Source organism: Mastigoproctus giganteus, chromosome 9 (assembly GCF_048544385.1).
Source record: "Mastigoproctus giganteus isolate SK-2022 chromosome 9, ASM4854438v1, whole genome shotgun sequence".
Taxonomy (NCBI): Eukaryota; Metazoa; Arthropoda; class Arachnida; order Uropygi; family Thelyphonidae; genus Mastigoproctus; species Mastigoproctus giganteus.
The window spans coordinates 6,213,090-6,231,541 of record NC_143583.1 but is presented as its reverse complement, the minus strand read 5'-3'; the positions used below and the strand labels follow the sequence as shown (position 1 = coordinate 6,231,541).

The window sequence follows — 18,452 nt, the reverse complement described above, 5'->3', positions numbered from 1 at the left end:
TTCACTGATATTGTGATGGTGTGCTTATTAGGCATGCATCTAAAATGGACATTGTATTACCTGACTTTGTTTATTGTGACCTGTTTACATTAAACAAACTGAACTCTTATACGTTTGTAACCACTAACACTGCCTTTTAGTTTTAGATATACCTCTAAAGATTTTTGATATTCGTGTTTAGCCGTTTATGACTGTTTTTCGTTTTTGACTCTTTCTTTTATTCTTTCCGCGTTGTTTTTCTCCTCTAAACAGATTGTGCCGAATCGAGGTCATTTTCAGTTAGCAGCTACCCATTGCCCATACTTAAAGAGTAATCGAGCTGTTAGCGGATCTCCAAAGACAGATTACTTCGGAGATAGGGATCACAAGTTCTGCAATTAAAGCCTGCAACAGTACGCGACAATTTCCAAGGCGATCGCTGCAGGCAAATTTCACAAGAATTGCCGGCGTCTCAGCTGGTTAACCCAAAAGCGAGGAAATGTCTCAGTACCCGAGAGAGAGAGAAATGAAAACACGAAAGGAGAAACGTAACTAGGGCGACACAAATGAATGAAGACTATAATAATATTAAAATCGGAGAGAGAGAGAGAGAAAGAAATGCAGATTCGAAGGATCAAAAAGAAACAAAAATTCACGCCGAAAGAAGGGGAAAGAAAACTTCGTTTGTGGGAATAGGAAGCGGAGGGATGCTATACGGAGTTCAACTTGGATGTGAGCAAAGATTTGCTAAGCGATTGCATAACGGATATACTCTGGCGTCTCACGTGTTTCCTACAACGGAACACTTGTGCCAATGAAATTATGCACGTTGTGGGACGAGCGGATTGATAGAATGGGAAGGAAGTCACAACAACCACACCTGTCTCTCCCAGAATGTCACTTCCTTTCGCAGCCGGTTCGCTTGCCTCCATCAGATTCCGAAAACCAACGGCATATGCAAGGACTACAAGGAATTATGGGAAAGACAAGAAAAATGTGGAACATTTCCCATTTAATGAAGATTTCTGGTAAGTAGAAGATATTTTCTTTTTACTTGTTTCACCAGTAACACAACCCCGCTGCTACAGAACCCCTTTTTCTATCCTCCCGCCTCTCAGAAAATGCTGCATTGAACAGCTGGTTTATGATAATATATTCTAAGAAAGAGGAATCAAGAAGAGGTGGTGAATAAACTGAAATCTGCAGCGGTGCTGGCTCCTGGTGGATTGACAGTGGAGGTATCTAAATCCATGGTAACTTCTTCCTGCTGACTGAGACATTTCCAAACTGAGACATTTCCTCTTGAGAAAGTGCAAGAAATTTTGAGCGAGATGATGAGAAAATTGAACGACAGCGAGTCACGTATCTTTTCCAAGGACACCACGAAAATCCTTGATAGACGATTTTTCTCACAAAATCGATGTATGCGGAAATATTAAATGGGGATTAGTTAGTTTCTCTTCCGGTCGTCCAGCTTCCCTGAATTACTGGCATGCATCTTGTGACTTGACGGGATAAAGAACAGAAATAAAACAGATTTATTTTCAGTGTTAAAGTTGGTGCGACAAAAAAGAACGCTCTTCAGAAACCTCCCATCCGCAGGCTTATGGGGGAAGGCGCTGTGGAGGTGACCTGTCTGAGAAGTTCCGTAATTAAGTTCGCCAGCACAAAAACCTGCCTGCCTTCGATTCCGATGTCCTTCACGATGGTCCCCAGGGAACGTAGGTGAGGCGAGCGATCTGACGGGACAAGTGCGGAGCGGTCTGCGTGCGCTTGAGTGTCAGAGGTGAAATAACGGTGAACAGGTTGCCAGGATGGGTGGGAATGTCCCGAGGTCCTGACTGGAGAGGGGTCCTTTCTTACTCCGCGAGATTTCTGCGTGCTCTTCGTTCACGTGGGATCGGGATTGGCGGTCAATCGCAGACGGCGATGGCCGCAGCATCCCTCGAAGTGTAAAGTACGTGTCATCCCACCCGTGCACCTGTCCGTCACGGATTAATTAAAGTCCCGCCGTAGACAATCATTCAGCGTCTCGCACAAGGTCAGCGAGACCAAATGTGCGTGGGAAGGGGAAAGGAGGGTTGTCTGTGGGCTCGTGACATCTGCCTTGCGAGTCGTTTCCTTCACTTAAAACTGCTAAACAGATCGATACGTGATACGCAAGAAGATCACTCAGAGCGACATATGCGTCTCAATGGCATCCCCTTCCCCACGGCCCTGTCCTTCTTTCTTAGAACTCCAAAGTGATTTAAGTCTTCAAAGAAACTCAGCTTTCCTGAATAAGTTAGGTTCGGTTAAGCCGAACAGTTTTTCTTGTGGATATTATTTTTATATGTTTACAGTCACACGCACCCATGTATTCAAAAAGGAACGCATAGTTTTGTGTTGTGCAATTTGCCTCACCCAGTTCCTAAAAAGAGAACCCTCTAATGTGTTTCTTTGTTTTTTCCTAATAAAATGCTAACGTCAACGTAGTGTATATTGGCATTGCTTTTGCTTTTAATAGAGAAAAAGTAGTTAATAAACATTTCAATAAAGATCGTAAACATAGAAATTTATGATAATTGTACCTGGAGCTGCAACTTGGCATTAGAAGTGCTGACAAAGGAACCGTGTTGTCGTTGTAGTCTCTTGCAGTTGGCTCGGCGCTTTCTGAAGAGCAGAGTACGTTTGCACTGGCTGACAGCAGTCGAGCGGCTAAGTTGGAATCGATGGTGTACGAGTAAAAATACTTGCAATCATGGAAAATGCAGGATATGAGAGAAAATGACCAGAGGATTTTAAAATGAGGAAAAATAATAAAATAAACTTTCCATTTGTATTCTGGAACAGCCACATAAAGTCAGAGGAGTTCACAAGACAGCAGAATACAAGAACATCACTGCATTTAACATCTATGCGGCCTTGAACCAAAACTGAAACTGAGCACTGAAACGTGCATACAAACGTATCTCGCTTTTTGCGAGACAGAGGAGAAACCAAATGTAAGAATTTCAGACTATTGCATGCAACAAAAGTGATGAGTATAATGAACAGACAGTTAAAGGGAAAGAAGGGATTAAATGATGAGAAAGGAACTATATGGTTCCGTGCGAGAGAGAGAGAGGATGCGATGGGAATAGTGAGAATTTTTATGGAAAGAAATATATAGAGATGAATAAGAATATTTGTTTTGTAGGTTTTGGAAATAGCATTTTATCGGGTAAATTGCAAATAGTTGATGGAAATACTGAAGGATATGGTAATTGATTTGAGCGATAAAATATTTACGGAGAAATTGTATTGGAATCAAAGGATAATAATGAAAAGGTGTGGGTAATACGAGGAAATTAGAGAGACAAAAATGTGTGTTTCTCAACTTAATGTAGACCCTACTTTCAGGATTAATCCAGGACTTGAAAAAAATGGGGAGGGGAGGTTCATTCATAAACATGTGTCGGATTCTGAACGATTATGGTACTACGGCTGTTTGAATTTTAATTACTTCATTATGCTCCATGGCCAAATGGCCATGGAGCATAATAAAGTATAATGAGCATGAAGTCCACCTTTTCGCCGACTGTTGTGTTAAAGGTATTGAGTGTATTTTGTCCATCTCAGATATTGTTCACAAGTGGATTGCTAGGTATACAAATAAAAAAAAGTTTTTTCTTTATATTCCGGGATCAGTATAGGCAAAGGAGTGGACAGGATAGAGACTACAGGAATATTACCCTTTTTTTTTTAATTCCCCACCCCTTAGAAGGTCGGGTCAATAAGTAACGCACTATAAGCGGTAACTCTTCTTTATTATATGGGATATTGTACCATTCTTCACATATATAAAATACAGTCTGTCAGCTTTGGGAAAATATCACTCATTGTAAGAACCTCCATACTTGTTGCATTTACTGCAGTGGTCTTTCCAGTCAGTGAATGCATTTTGGTAAAAATCGGGAGGCTGGCGTTTTCACGAATATTTAAAGTCAGAAATGAGTTCCATATCACTCTCAAACGCCTTACCACGCAAGTGTGCCTTACGAAACAACAACAAAAAAAAAAAAAAAAAATTATGCGGCGAGGTCAGGGCTGTAGGGTAGGGTAGGGTAGGGTAGGAAACATTACGCCTAATTTCAGATGACAAGATCTTTGACAGTGTCGGCTGTGCTGTATGCGGCCTTGAATAATCCTGAAATAACTTTGAGTAGATCTTTAAAAATTTATTCCTTTCGCATGTGATAGGCATCTCTATACAAATTGGGACATAAGAAAATAAATTTCTTCTTTATCCTCTGGAAAAGTGGTATAAAATTAAATTTAAAATTTTTCTGTTTATACTGCGGACGGTCAGAGCAAGAGATCTTATACGACCCTTGATTGCAAGATTAAATCCCACAAATCTTGAGTTATTCCACAAGGCTTTCAGCATACATTTCCGCCTACTATGTCGATTGAAGGCATAAAAGGTCTGATGTTAAAGTTTGCTATTGATACAAAGGTGTTGGGAAGATAACATACGACATGACTAGGATATTCAATAAAACTCAAACCTGAACATCCTACCATGGAAACATCTCATCGTTATAAGGAATATTAAAACCCTTAGTCAGCTGTTTACACACACTTTGGTTGCCTTCGACTTTGACAACATTCTGTGTAGCAGGAGGAGACGAAAATTACAACTTTGCTATCTACACAAACGCACTTCAAAACCTAACATCATTTCATACAGGTTCCAGTACCATCAATTTCTTCAACATCCTTGAAATAGATCTAAGTAAAAGAAATACGGTAAAAAAAAAGTCCTGCCTGAAACCTTCTTCGTAGTTCAATTCTGACACAACATGAGTGATTCCAGAAACTGGTGTGATTAGCTCTAAAAACAAGAAACCCCACATCGGTGGCTGAGCGGGCCAATTCGGGATGTGCAGTTTTCTGCCTGGGATTCGCTAATGGTCACTTTTTACTATGGAGTTAAAAATGTACCTGAGACTTTTTCCAACTAATCGCATTGATCAATTTCTGTTCATTTTTATAGAAGTAATTTGATCTATTTTGCTCTTCTTATACATTATTTTTTATACATTTATTATCGAGCACTTAACAGATCTCTGTTATCAAATTTATTTTTTTTTTATAACAACATGAATAAAATTATGATTTATGGGATTTTTTTTTTTCCTGCCCAGATAGGTACTGGTACCAAGTTCATGGGGTTTCTATTAGTATTGTTGTTACTGTTAGTCGAGGAAGTCTCTTACTGTCCTACAGGTGTTCAGGATCGCGGCTTTCTGGAGTGCCATGTGTGTTCTCTGGGAGGCTGCTAGGTTCTTACGGACGCTCTTAGGCACCATGCCAGTGGTTGACATGGTGATCGGAATGGTTATTACTTGATCCATATGCCACATTTCTTTTACTTCAGGTCTTAGGTCTCAGTACTTCCTGATATTTCATCATATATTTTCTGAAGGTTGCTGGTGTTGGACACCGCTATGTCGATCTGATCGGTAGCCATTTCCTTCTTGCGGATGAGGGTTATGTCTGGTTTGTTGTGAGGAATCGTCTTGTCCGTTATTATGGCAGGGTTCCAGTATAGTTTGTGAGCAGGGGTCTCTAGTACGGCCTGCGGTTCATACGTGTAATAAGGTGAGACAGGCCACAAGAAGTACCATGATGTCCTATCGACGATTTGTCGAGTATAGAGACCACGCCAAAAAAAAAAAAAAAAAAAACTGAAACTGAAAAATATGGAAGCAACAGATCTAGCCAACTGGATGCCTTAAAGGATACCTAATTGTAGACGAAAGCTCTGAGAAGAAAGATGATCGCAGATGTAGGCGCTGAGAGGAGAAAATACATGAATTTGGATGAAATTTTCGCCCTACAGAAGAGTCTGGAACCAGTGGCCATAAATTCGAATTATGGAGGGAGTGGTTTAGACTTGATTGCAGGAAGTTTCTTTTTTTCAGCGAGTTATTGTCCAATTACTTTATCCAGCAGTTGACTGCCAGGCCATCCTAAGTCAAGCCGAAGTCGGCTTGACTTGGATTTGTGAGTCACAAATCTGAGACTGAAGGATTTGTGCTGGCCATCCAAGACCAGGTAATCAGCACCAGAAACTCTAGAAAATACATCGCAAAGGGAGCCTGGAATGTCAGATGAGACATGTCGAAGATACCACCTAGCCTCAGAAACGATCCAACACATCACCGCTGGGTGCAAGGTGATCACCCAGACTGAGTACACTCATAGAGACGACTAGGTAGCCAGGATAATATATCAGAAGCTAGCGAGGAAATACCAGTTGACCAAAGAAAGTGTACCATACTACAAGTACGGACTCCAGGCAGTACTAGAGACCCCAACCCACAAGCTGTACTGGGACCACGGTCTGCGTGGGTAGCACAATGGTATCGTCACCATCCTCCCGACACCGGACGGAAAAGGTCCGGATTCGAATCCCGTCGATGACGCGAGGAACTTTATTGAGTTTTTTTCACTCCGTGCCTGAGTTAGTCGGTCTCAGGCGTAGATAGCAAGGTTTTTCTTCCCTGAAACTGGGGTTTTTTTCGTCCAGAAAAACAGGAAAATCGACCATAGAATACACGCAATTTACAGACACAAAATACGGGTTAATGTATTCCATTACGGGAAAACCTAAAATAATAATAATTTGTACTGGAACCATGCCACAATAACGGATAAGACCATCCCGCACAACAGACCGGACATAACCTTTGCGGACAAGATAGAAAAGGCTACATACCTGATTGATATAGCTGTGCCCAACACTAGTAATGTCCAGAAAACTCAAGAGAAAAAAATTAGGAAGTACACGAAACTGAGACTTGAGGTCAAGGAGATGTGGCATATATGCAAGAAGTAACGACGATCCCGATCATCATGTTGACCACCAGTATGGTGCCAAAGACCCTACATTGCAGCCTAGTAGTAATAGGTCTCCCGGAGAACATCTACAAGGTACTCCAGAAAGTCGCAATTCTAAACACCTGTAGGATAGTCAGAGAGTTCCTCGATCAACAGTAACACCAGACATTACAACCACCCTGTGTACTTGGTAGAAGTACCCTTCACGGAGTGGAATCCCCTAATCAGGGAGAAATAATATAAGAGCAACAACAATAATAATAATGCTGAATCACTGCATAGTGAAATTGTATGCAGATAACTCCCAATACTGCAGAGTAATCTCGGTTGGAGTCCCGCAAAGGGCAGTACTATCTGGCCTCCTCTTCACTGCTCTTATTGCTCCACTGGTAATCCAAAAGCTGAATATCCTGGCATATGCTGACAATTTAAAGGTACTCACGCCAATTAAGTCAAACCAAGACCCTCACCAAATCTCAGAAGTACTAATTTCCACTCTCTCTCCTCAAACAATTTGGTCTGCGCTTCAATCTTAAGAAGTCAGAATACATGGTCTTCTCGTTAAAGCAAAACCAACAAAAATCTATGCAGTTCTCAATGGAGCCTCTTCGCGTTCTACAATCAGTCACATGTTTTTTTTTTTTTTGTTTTGTTTTGCGTTTTACAGTGATATCATTTTTTTTTTCCTTTCTTTTGCACCACGGGAAAATCTAAATAAATATATATGTTTCTTTTTTTTTTCTTTTTTTTTTTTCTTTTTTTTTTCTCTCCTCTGGAGTGGGCCCCTAGAGGAATCTGGCCCACCTTTTGGCAACATCAGGTGGATCAGAGTCTCGTATTGAGACAGTACGTGATTAGCTGAGACTGGCCCACCTTCCCGTGGTGTGGACGAGTACCCAGAATCATCTGTCCAGGTGACTGATGCTTCTGGGTAGCCAAGCGGCCAGAACAGAACAACAGAACAAACATAATACACACAAACCTTCGTCACACACATATCTGGCCCATTTGTAGTGATACTGTTCTTCACAGAGATACGAGGAGGAGTTGAACTGACGTTCTAGGTGCCGCCCATTACATATACACATGTCCACACATGTTCATACTCGTCTCAATTAAAATGATAGCTGGCGAAATCAATACGCCAAATTTTTGGCAGATATGTGTAATTGGAGGATCCCTCCGAAACTGTAAGGACCCTCCCCTTTCTGCAGTCTGTGGCGTGGAGTTAGGCCACGACTTAGATGTCGACGAGTTCTGTCAAGATAGAGAATATAGGAAAAGAATACTCAGTGGGGTGGCCAAGGCTACGACTATTATAATATGAGTCTTGAGCAATGTATACTCTTAATCCAGATCAACTATGTATATAATTATGCACTTCAATAGTCCTTATAGTATGTATTTTTGAAACAAATGGTGTGTACACTCACTTAATGTTCTATATACTGTATGTGGTATACTCAAGTAATTTCTCCATTTTCCTGTACTTTATTTCGCTTATGTATTATTCTATTATTTATTTATGTATGTTTGGCTTTTTGAGGCAGTGATTCTCTGTAGTACATTGATATCCCCTAGCCACTGTGCCGTGACGGGCTGTTGCAACTACTATTATGTAAATTATTATTCTAAGCGTTGCAATAAAGATTCTTCTTCTTCTCATTATTGAATAATAACGAGAAGAAGAAGAAGATACTGTACTAACAAACATTTACTAACCACATAAACACTATTACTGCATTCTCCCCGGCCTGCAAAAAAAACTTGCGGCTAGGCCTGCACCACAAATGAAGAATAACAGTAAGTTGAGGTGCCCAGAGAGTGCAGTGCAGAAAGTAAGAGTCGAATAAATGAGATGAGAGCTAGAAGAATAATGAATAAAATTGTAAACGTGTGAGAAAAAGAACACAAACCATAAAAGCTACAGTTAAGTACACTAACCCTAGTTTTAATTAGTATATAAATTTACGCTACACATCATTGCATCCCCTCCTGGTGTGTGAGAAAAAGATGAATGAGTTGAGTGAAAAAAAAAATAATAATAAAATAAAAAAAAAAAAATATATATATATATATATATATATATATATAAAACTTTGAAAAAAAAATTATAAAATAAGAAAAGAGTATTAAAAAAAAAAAAAGAATGCAAGTAGAGTGAGAATGCAGATTATGAATGAAGTAAATGTGTGTCTCTCCCACCCCTTCGCTTGGTGGGTTCCCCACTGCCAGCTAATGTATCCCACCCCCGGAGCGGGATGGGCAGCTTGACCATCATACTGGATTCGACACTGCTTGGACATGACACCGACGAAGACATTCTGCGGCTTTGCTGCCAACACACCATTGGCGAACTGAACTGGGCACTCTAACCCGGTTCCCTTTAAAATCCCATCCCCAGGCAGGGGAGGGAGGAGACAGGTCTCTGTCTCCGCTCCTCCCTGCCTAAACCCATACTTCGCCTAATGGGGCTCGTCTCCACTGACCTCTTTGGGGATGCCTACTCTGTCGTCCCTATTCTTCTATCTGTTTTTCCCTCAGTCTTCAGTCTTCCCCCTCTCTCACTAAACCGACCGAGTACACCCCTTAACAATGCCACCAAATTCAAATCAATGCCTAAATTCTACCGGTTTCATGTAAATCTCTAAGACAACTAAAAGTATTATCATTCATCTACCGTATAGCCTCACACGTCTAAATTTAATAACATCAAAATTTTGCCTGACCTATTAGGCCTTTAACACATTTCTTTAGCGTTCAACCCCCAACCAGCGATTTCCTAACAGCAATCCCATTAAGCATTAATGTCAAACGCGTATTTTTTATTTTTTTTTTTTTTTTAGGTCCTAGCCACTGAAATCTCAGGAAATTAGGTGGCAGGACCTGCCAGAGCAATTTGTTGGGATACTGGATATACCCGGCTAGCCTCCACGTAGCGAGGTATAGACAACGTCTGTCCCCACTATGGGCCTGGCTGCCAATAAGCCGGACAAACAATGGGCACAACACACACATCACACTGCACAGACATGGCCCACACATTTCCAAGTCTCTGGCTTGACAGTGTACTGTCCTCGATACAGCCAACACACGCGGAGATGTGAAAAATCCCAGGTGCCACATGACATGAACATACCTTATACCTTATTGCTTTGTCGAATAAGTTGTGTTCACCTAATGTTGAGGCAGACAGCTTCTGAAAATTCGAGTGTCAGATGGGGGTACCTTAATTGAGAAGGTAGTCAAACAGATAGTTTATTTTATTACCGGTTTATTATTATTTTTACATGAATTAATAATATATCACTATCATCAATATAATAATGTGATAAACAGTATTATCACTATTATTATTTCTCCCTGATTGGGGGTTCCACCTCGTGACGGGTATTGCTACCAAGTACAGGGTGGTTATTATGTCTGGTGTTGATCGAGGAACTCTTTGACTATCCTACAAGTGTTCAGGATTGCAACTTTCTGGAGTTCCTTGTAGGGGGTTCGCTGGAAGACCTGTTGCTACTAGGCTATTATGTAGGGTCTTTGGCGCTATACCTGCGGCTGACGCGATGATTGGGATGGTCGTCACTTGATGCACGTGCCACATCTCTTTGATCCTCCTGTCTTAGGTTCGTGTACGTCCTGATTTTTTCCCCATGGGTTTTATCTGTTTGTCGCCAGTGTTGGGTATTGCTATGTCAATCAGATAGGTAGTCTTTTCCTTCTTGTCCACAAGGGTGATGTCCGGTCTGTTGTGCGGGATTGTCCTATCCGTTATTATGGCGCGGTCCCAGTAGAGCTTGTGGGTTGGGGTCTCTAGTATTGCCTGGGATTCGTACTTGATTATTATCTTTATTTCTCCTAGGAGACACCCGGTTACAGCCGTTGACTAGGCGGTGTAGATACATATTCTGTTATGCAACAGAGGATAATATTGTATACAATTTTACATTAATATTGTATACAATTTTACATTATATGTACAATTTTACATTACATTACTCGTTAACAAATTATACAAATCATGTAGTACTTAAGCAGATTACAATAACTTGTAATCTGCTTAAGACTTAATAAATAAACGAGAAAAATTTTATACTGGTGCGTGTAAAGCATAACATCACCATATTTACATTAGCACGGATATTCACAGCAGAACAGTATACAGAATACAATATAATACAAAATAAAAAAACGTAAAAGTTCATTTTTACTGTTTTCAGCAGTCTGTTTCTTCTGTGGTAGTAGAGTGGAGTAGGTAAGACATATTTAGGAGAGTGTTTCCAGATGAGGTCGGGATTCCTGTCAGCTACTGTATGGAGGTTCTTAGTGCTATTTATTTTTTCTTACCTCTGTATCCGCAGGTAGCAGTTTTCGAGAACTTCTTTTCTGTATGTTTTGCTTGTGCAGAGTTTTTCAGGGTTGTTTCAGGGTTTTTTCAGGAAAATACCAGTTGACCGAAGAGCGTGTACTGTACTTGTAGTACGGAACACGCTCTTCGATCAACTGGGATTTTCTTGCTAGGTTCTGATGTATTATCCTGGCTACCTGGTCGTGTCTGTGAGTGTACTCAGTCTGGGTGATCATCTATAGTTCCTGGTGTTGATTACCTGGTTTTGGATGGCGAGCATGAATCCTTCAGTCTCGGGGAAGAGCGTCCTACTCGTGAGCCATGCATTAGAAACAATTTTATCTATGTGATCTTGATGGAGATCATTGTAATGCATGCCATGGAGTGTCTTTTCTGCCCATCTTTCTAGCTTCGTTTGTGCCTCCTGGTTGGGAGGGGACTCTTCGCTTAGGTTGAGTGGGGTATACTGCTTGACTATCTTCCTTATGGCCTGGTGGAGTGCTGCTGTGTGTCTCTGAAAGTAATCCTTCAGGTTAGTAATCGCTGTCTTCTGTTGCTCAATGAGGTCTATCAGGCCCCTTCCTCCTTCTTTCCGGGCAATTGTCAGTCTCTCCGCGGCTGATTTCGGATGGTGTTGGCCGCTCTTGGTCATCATTATCCTTGTCTTTCACATGATATCCACCAGCTCGGTGTTAGTCCAATCTATGACCATGAAGGAGTATGTTAGCACTGGGACTGAATAGGTGTTTATGGCTTTCACTGTGTTAAAGCCATAAACACCTCCACGCCCAGATTGCAGAGAGGGGAGGGTCCTTAAGGGTTTCGGAGGGATCCTCCAGTTATTCATATCTGCCAAAAACTTGGCGTATTGATTTCACCAGCTATCATTTTAATTGAGACGAGTAAGTGGAGAGTGAAGATCTGTTCCGAGACATTTCTGTAATTAAGTAGTTTGGTAATATCTGAAGTGTGTGTGTGTGAGGGGTGGAATTTTATGCTTGACGAGGACCCAGCGAAGAAGCCAGTACTCATCAGATGAGATGGCTTTTAGCATGGTTTTCGTTAACGACGCCCAGATTTCAAATCCGTAGGTGATGACTGGCTGCAGAAATCGGTATGTATTCTTGGAGTGTGTACTCGGGCTCTGTGACATGGAGGTGTTGTTTGACAAGTCATCTGGATCTGCAGACCTTGTTGTGAATATCTGCAACATGGAATTTGAAGCTGAGTTTATGGTCGAAGATAGTGCCGAGATCTCTGTGCTTGGTTATTGGGGTGATGGGGTTTCCATAGATTTCCAGTTTTATGAATTTGCTCATCATTTATTGATCTGTATTTTATGGAATCTGCTGAAATATCATCTGGCATGTAGCTATCCTGTGGCCAGACCGTTATTTCTGATTGAATACATGATTTATTAGAACATTTCTGAAAATCGGCTATTCCTTATTACCCACTCACACTTAACTTCTTTCTTTGAGCTTTGAAGAAGCCATTTTACATATGAAATGGTTGTTCTGTATATACTTGTCAGTATATATGGCTTGCCATGAATGGTCACTTTTCTTTTTCAATAAACCTGCAAAAAGTTCCGCAGTATCTACAAGTAACTGCAGCTCATTGACTGCTTACTGCCAGTCCTTTGGGATTTCGCCTCCAAAAAGACTGGCAAATAAGCAGATAGTTGTTCACCTCCTGTGTTCTGGAAAATCAGTAATAATACACCCTGTGAGTGAGTGTTAACAGTCGGATCATTGTTCCGCTTTGATTGCCACATCACGACCACGCGACCTTTCCATTCAGCCACTATGCGGATAGACAATGTCCCATTACTCGGTCGTGTTGTTTCCATTTTCTGAGTAGACGGTAAGAGAATGAGAACGAGGTGCTTTTCGTGGGATCCCTCCCGTGTTTCCGCCCCTCTCGACCAATTGAAAAACTTAAAGGAAATAAAAGAAAAAAAGTGGAACAGTCACTTGTGACGAATGTGCCCAGCAATAGGCCGTGTTGCAGATGAAACGCAGATTGCGTTTCCAAGGTCCACCTGCAATGCCAAACGGTCTGTTTAAACATAGTTAAGGGCAAGCATTCCCGCCTTAAGTGCACATAATCGCGCGTGAAACTTGAAATGCATTGAGAAGCAACGCGATGACTGCAAATGAGTTGGCCACGAGAAGTGAAAGCAACCGGTTCTCACGTTCCAGCAGACCTCGAGAGTCTGCCTCGTTTCCTTTAGAAGCTCAAGGACGAGGAAAAATGTTATAGAATTATCCGCACAAACCAGTCAAAGAGAACTAATTAAATCCATCTGGCAGTTGCCTTTATAAATTTTCCTTTCTAGCCCTTCTGTTCTTAGCGAGTGAATTGAACAATTAACTACTAAAATTAAAAGGCGCCTCCGTAGCCAGGTGGGAAGGAGCAGCAGTGCGTAGCACACGTTTCTTGATTAGACCGGGGTTCGAGCCCGACACCACCAAATACGGAGGATGCGGAAAGGTCAGGGAATGACCACCGCATATCCCGGAGCAATGTGGCCTTAGTTGCTAATGCTCCTAAAAACCAAATAACAATAACTAAATTTAAAAACCGAAAGTTTAATAAGAACTGAAATCGTTTACGTGAATTGTTGAATACACAAATCGAATCATTTGATCAAAGTCAGTTCACTTAAGTAACTGAAACTTCCGACACACTTGGCCTCACTTGATTAAATTAAATTCAGTGGGACTTACCTGTATGCTTAATTATTTGAGCAATTCGTCTCAATCGAACACCTGTAATTACAGTTAGAAGCTGTCATCTTATAGCTTCATTCTTGATAAATAGTGTTTATTTATAGCTTTACCCATAATGAATTATTGTAATTTAATAAGGCGCATTTAGGGCGCCTTAGTCTAAATACATCATACACCATCAGGCATCTCTCATATTGTGGAGTTATACTTCATAACTGTTTTTGCCATCATTGCATCACTTGGGTACCTACCCACTTACTGAAGAAGGGCCAAATAGCCCTGAAACAGTGCTGTCTGGGTGGTGGTACCTATCTGAGAATAAGTAACATTAGTCTTCTCCTTAGGTGAAGCGTTACTTATTCGAAGTAGTGCAATATCATGGCAACTCGTTGTGAAGGTATTCACAATATGAGATATAACCTAAAACGATGCCACCTTAAAAATTTTCTGTTTATTCAGAAATGGCTGTGTATTATGATGCTAAGCACTTTATATACATAGTGTAATTTAATAATTAATGATACTTGTCATCACTACAAGTCTTCACTAAGACTTGTAGTGATGACACTATCAATATTAGTATCAATATCAATAGCCGTGGCTTACTTCTCACTTGAAGAGACACTCAATGACAAGCACGATTTGCTGGTACGAATACTAATACAAAGGAGAAAGCTTTTCTTAAATTTATTCGAACTACTCACTGCCACAACACCGGATGAAAAGTTCTTCAAACAATCAGTTATTCTCTCTGGCTGAAATCAAATTTTCACGGATCTACCTTGCAAACTTTTTTTTAATTCACTATGGACACTTCAAAAGGTAAGTTAAATACATAAATACACTGGTGTTCAAAGAAAGTGCATCACCCCTTAAAATTGTAATTGTGGTTCGAATAACGTAATATATGGCAATATTTCTCACAGATTGCATCAGATAAGATTGACACGCGTAGGCGATGACGTAAAACTGCATCAGCTGTTACTTTCAGCTATATAAGCACGCTCTGCAAGAGTTGCAGTCATGCCTTGCTTGTGTCATGATGGCGAGTTACGTGCAGTTGACGCCAAGAAGAAAGAGTTGCTTTACGTGAGGAAGGATGTTCTTCCCATCATATTGCTTATAGAGTGTCTTGTAATCAGTCGACAGTGAGTAATTTTTTTCCAAACTCAACAATACTAGTTCTGTTGATAGGAAAAAAGGAATGGGACGCCCCAAACGAGTCTCTACGCCAAAACAGGACCGTGCTTTGAAGCGCTTATGCCTTAAAACCGTTAAGCTTCTTCGTCTGAGTTGAAAAGAGAATGGGAAGAACATTCAGGCGTGGTAGCAAGTGCATAACAGTCACTCAGTTACGACTGACGACTCTTAAAAAATGGACTTGTAGCCCGTCGTCCTAAGAAGAAGCCCCTCCTCACACAATAAATGAAAAAGGCCCGATTAATTTGGTGTAAGGAGCACGTCAAATGGATATTATTAAGTTTTTTTATTGATTTGATTTGTAATTGTTTAATGACTTTATATAGTTGCATTTCAAGACATGTAGCTTTGATGTTCTTTAGCTGAAATAGTGAAACTTAGTAATGCCATTCTATAAGGCAATTACAAGACCAGGTTCCAAAGGTAGAAAACTTTCATGGTCAGATTAGCAAAAGGGCACCCTTATGAGAAAATACTTCGAATTTGTGTGCTACAGAGCTTTGCAACCATGTACTTTACAGGGGACTTCATTGAAACCCATGCCGTTCTGAGCGGGGATAGTAAAATGAATGATAGTTTCCTTGGCATAATTGATTCCAGAACTAGGAGGCCATAAATTCAAATCATGGGGAAAGAAGTTTAAACTGGATTGTAGGAAGATCTGTTCGTTCCAGCGAATTGTTAATTACTGAAATAAGCTTCTTCCGTTTGTAGTTGATGCTGACAGCCTGGGGAAATTCCAGAACTTAGCAGATATATATATTTTTTAACTTTTATTATTTAGTTCTTTATCTCTTTCTTTTGCCAATGGATTTTACCCATACAGCGACGGTACTGGTTACGGTGCGTAGGTTATTTGTTTGTTATATCTAGTTACTATTATTGGTCAAGGATCTCTCTGACTATCGTACAGGTGCTCAGGATCTCGGCTTTTTGGAGTTCCATGTAAGTGTTCTCTGTAAGGCTTATTGCTGCGGTGTTCTTATGGAGACTCTTTGGCACCATGTCGATGGTTAACATGGTGAGAATGCTCATTACTTGTTTCATATGTGACATTTGATAAAATTAACCTCCTGCCTTAGATCTCTGCACTTCCTGATCTTTTCCTCTTAGGTTTTCTAGAGGTTTCTGGTGTTGGGCACCGCTATGTCGATCAGGTAGGTAGCCATTTCCTTCTTGTCGATGAGTGTTACGTCTGGTCTGTTTATGTGGGATCGTCTTGTCCTTTATTATGGTGCGGTCCCAGTATAGTTTGCTAGTAGGGATCTTTAACACTGCTTGGGGTTTGTACTTGTAATACAGTACACCTTCATGTGCTAGCTTCAGATGCATTATCCTAGCGATCTGGTGGCGTCTATGAGTATAATCAGTCTGGGTGATAACCCTACATCCCGCAGTGATGTGCTGGATTGTTTCTTGGGCCAGATGGCCTCGTCGACATATGTCATCAGTCACTCCATACCTGGAGATGTATTTCCTAGTTCTGGCGTGTATTACCTGGTCTTCGATGGCGAGAATAAATCGGTTTCGGGGAAGAGCATTCCGCCCTCGTGGGTATCACAGTTGGTAGAATCGCGGTTCTCCCCAGACCGGGTGACAAAGATCTGAATGTCCCATCGATGACTTGTGGAATTTTATGGGCCTCGTTCACAACGTGGCTGAGTTAGTGTGTTTCAGGCAAGGGTAGCACGGCTTTTTCCTATCGGAAACTCGTGTTTTTCGTTTAGCAAACAAAATTGACCACAATAAGAACATTCTTTAACAGTAAGGTCATGTGTATGTTATATGTATTGTTATTTTTATTATATAGCCTTCATATATAACATGGTTACTATAATCACCAAGTATTTTCCATCCAGTGTAATTCTTATTACACTGGATGGAAAAAACTTGGGTTTGAATCCCGTCAGCGCCAGGAATTTTTGTGGGTCTTTTTCACAAATGGCCGAGTTAGTCGGTCGCATGTGATAGTAGCATGGTGTTTTCTCTGGGAAACTGGAGTGTTTCGTCCAGTAAAACAGAAAACAAAAGGAAACACAGAACACAAGCAATTTACAGATGTATTATACGGCGCAATACGTTGCCGGTGCCCCTGAAACCTTACAAAAAAAAAAACATTATATATTATACTGTATATTATTTTTTTATTGTGATTATTATAAGTCCCAAGTATATCTAACACCTCTAGCCAATTTGGCTGCGGTAGGTTATGGTGGCTATGTAATAAAACACCTTTGCTGGTAGGGCAGTGCATATATATACGGTCCTCCCCACATTGGGTGGGAAAATCGAGATTTGGAGAAGACGATGCTTATGTTATCATCAAAGAGAGGAATCTGCACACCTTGGTGCAAATTCTATTGTGCCAGATGAATTCGCCTAACATCTGGAACGTTTCTATAAACCCTCGGACCTGAGAACAAACCCGGTGCAGTTCAACACCTTTTCCACGATCTTCCCTGCAAAACGTGCAATACCTTAGATCAGTGTTCCTCGGGAATACGTTCCGAATTCCCTGGGATTTGATGCCTCATCTATCTGCAGCTCGAAGCGCTATGGACAGGACAGTTTGAGGGCGTCTCCGTAGCCAGGTGGGCAGGAGCAGAGTGCGTAGTACACGCTTCTTGATTAGACCGGGGTTCGAGCCCGTGACTACCAAATACGGAGGATGTGGAAAGGTCAGGGAATGACTGCCACATATCCCCGGAGCAATATGGCCTTAGTTGCTAATGCTCCTAAAAATAAATAACAAATAAGGACAATTTGAAAGAAGTCTGTAAACATGAATAATAATCATTACGTGGAAGGATTTCCCTGTCAAGGCTTCCCTGGATTCACCGTTTGTGTTTTTTTGTTTGTTTTGCCTTATAATTTCAATCTCAAAAAAAAAAAAAAAAAAAACCGTATAAAAATGTGAAATAGTATGCAATAAAGATGATTTTATTTATTTAAAATGAGATGTTCTCTATACTCACCTGGCTCTTACATTTAAGATATTTTTCCTTTTCCCTGAAATATGTTTGCAACTTTGCTATTCTGTTTCAACTGCGGCAGAAAATGGTTCTGCTGATACCTGCAAGTGCGAGCAACAGATGTGTGTTCTGCTTTATAGAATGTTTTTCCTTATGGCCTGGCTCAGATCACAACGATAAGAACCAACTGACATATAAAGGAATATTAATATATACGTAGCTGGATTATTACATTAAGTAATTTTTTTATTATTGGAAACTTGAGGGCAGTGCATAGCAAATACAGGTTGTAGAAAGTAACTAAAACTTTAGCGACTTCTGAAGAATGAATAAATAAGCTCAGCGTAA

At 40.8% G+C, this 18,452-nt stretch overlaps 1 protein-coding gene across 1 annotated transcript in view; it reads left to right on the top strand.

The window, feature by feature from the left end:
- Nucleotides 1–985: 985 nt before the first annotated feature.
- The window catches only part of LOC150080039 (paired box protein Pax-6-like), a 245,495-nt gene continuing 228,028 nt past the window's right edge, over nucleotides 986–18,452 (top strand). The window contains exon 1 of the mRNA XM_090382078.1: nucleotides 986–1,007. The gene's annotated coding sequence lies outside the window, so the exon portion shown is untranslated. The remainder of the gene's footprint in view (nucleotides 1,008–18,452) is intronic.